This window comes from Oncorhynchus clarkii, chromosome 32 (genome assembly GCF_045791955.1).
Source record: "Oncorhynchus clarkii lewisi isolate Uvic-CL-2024 chromosome 32, UVic_Ocla_1.0, whole genome shotgun sequence".
NCBI lineage: Eukaryota > Metazoa > Chordata > Actinopteri > Salmoniformes > Salmonidae > Oncorhynchus > Oncorhynchus clarkii.
Genome location: NC_092178.1, coordinates 6,958,906 through 6,961,405, shown reverse-complemented (window position 1 = coordinate 6,961,405; position 2,500 = coordinate 6,958,906).

Below are 2,500 nucleotides of genomic sequence, written 5' to 3'. Positions count from 1 at the left end.
TTTGAGTGCCTTCACTGCCATATTAAAGTTTCCCGATGCAGATATGGTCAGACCAAGGTAGGTGTAATTTTTTGTGTGTTCAATTAAGGTGTCGTTCAGGGTGAATTTACATTTGTGTTTCTGACATCTGGGTTTTTTTTGGAAAGTCATGATTTTAGTTTTTTGGAAATTTACTGCCAGGGCCCAATTATGGCAATATTGCTCCAGAATATTAATGTTTTGTTGAAGACCTTCTTTGGTTGGTGATAGAAGTACCAAGTCATCAGCATATAGCAGGTATTTCACCTCTGTGTCAAATAGTGTGAGTCCTGGGGCTGGAGATTGGTCCAACATGTCTGCTAATTCATTGATATAAATGTTGAAAAGATTTGGACTCAAATTGCAGCCTTGTCTCACACCTCGACATTGTGAAAAAAATTCTGTTCTTTGGTTTTTGATTTTTATTGCACACTTGTTTTCTGTGTACATACATTTTATTAAGTCATACACCTTACCACCAAGCCCACTTTGTAGAATTTTGTAGAATAGCCCTTCGTGCCAAATCGAATCAAATGCTTTTTTAAAGTCAATAAAGCAAGCAAAGATTTTGCCCTCTTTTTTTTGGTGGACGTGTTTATTAATTAGTGTGTGTAAGGTGTATATATGGTCAGTAGTGTGATGGTGTTTATTAATTAGTGTGTGTGAGGTGTATATATGGTCAGTAGTGTGATGGTGTTTATTAATTAGTGTGTGTAAGGTGTATATATGGTCAGTAGTGTGATGGTGTTTATTAATTAGTGTGTGTAAGGTGTATATATGGTCGGTAGTGTGATGGTGTTTATTAATTAGTGTGTGTAAGGTGTATATATGGTCAGTAGTGTGATGGTGTTTATTAATTAGTGTGTGTAAGGTGTATATATGGTCAGTAGTGTGATGGTGTTTATTAATTAGTGTGTGTAAGGTGTATATATGGTCAGTAGTGTGATGGTGTTTATTAATTAGTGTGTGTAAGGTGTATATATGGTCAGTAGTGTGATGGTGTTTATTAATTAGTGTGTGTGAGGTGTATATATGGTCAGTAGTGTGATGGTGTTTATTAATTAGTGTGTGTAAGGTGTATATATGGTCAGTAGTGTGATGGTGTTTATTAATTAGTGTGTGTAAGGTGTATATATGGTCAGTAGTGTGATGGTGTTTATTAATTAGTGTGTGTAAGGTGTATATATGGTCAGTAGTGTGATGGTGTTTATTAATTAGTGTGTGTGAGGTGTATATATGGTCAGTAGTGTGATGGTGTTTATTAATTAGTGTGTGTAAGGTGTATATATGGTCAGTAGTGTGATGGTGTTTATTAATTAGTGTGTGTAAGGTGTATATATGGTCAGTAGTGTGATGGTGTTTATTAATTAGTGTGTGTGAGGTGTATATATGGTCAGTAGTGTGATGGTGTTTATTAATTAGTGTGTGTAAGGTGTATATATGGTCAGTAGTGCGATGGTGTTTATTAATTAGTGTGTGTAAGGTGTATATATGGTCAGTAGTGCGATGGTTAGGGAGAAAGCCAATTTGACATTTACTTATTACATTTTTTTCTTGAAGAAAGGTTTGAATTCTTGAATTCAAAATGCTACAGAAAATCTTTCCCAAGTTACTGTTGACGCAAATTCCCCTGTAATTATTGGGGTCTGATTTGTCTCCACTTTTGTGGATAGGGGAGATGAGCCCCTGGTTCCAGACATCAGGGAAGCAGCCAGAAGTTAAAACCATGTTGAACAATTTAAGCACAGCATTTTGCAACTCAGGTGTGCTGTTTTTCAGCATTTCATTTCTGATGTTGTCTACACCACAAGCCTTTTTTGATTTAATAGATTTTAGCTTTTCATTTAGTTCTTGTTGGGTTATTGGGTAATCTAATGGATTTTGGTTGTTTTTAATGACTGATTCCAGGATGTTCAATTTTTCTTTAATTTCTAATTGGTTCTGGTTTAAGTCTTTTTGTGGGATGTTTTTGTATAGATTATCAAAGTAAGTTTTCCAAATTCCTACATCTTGTATGGCTAATTATTGTGGCTTTGTTGTGCTTAAATTGTTCCACATGTCCCAGAACTGATTTTGGTCAATTGCGTTTTCAATCTCATCAAGTGTCTTGTTGGTATAATTCAATTTCTTGCATTTCAACGTTTGTTTATACTGTTTCAGAGTTTCAAAGTATTCATATCGTAGCTCTGGGTTGTTTTGCTGCTTATGTTTTTTGTTTGACATTTGTCTTAGGTGTTTTCTAATTGTTTTACATTCATTATCAAACCATTTGTCAGAAACATTTTGATTTTTGCTTCTGATGTTGCATTGCTTTGGTTTTCTCAAATTTGCTTTCGATGCTGCTTTTTGGAATATGCAGTTGATGTTTTGGGTAGCTGAATTGACACCATCTTTATTGTTTTGGTACTGTGAGTTATTGAAAAACTGTATAGAGTTCATCATTTCATTTGAGTTCAATGTTTCAATGAATGCCTCTGCACTG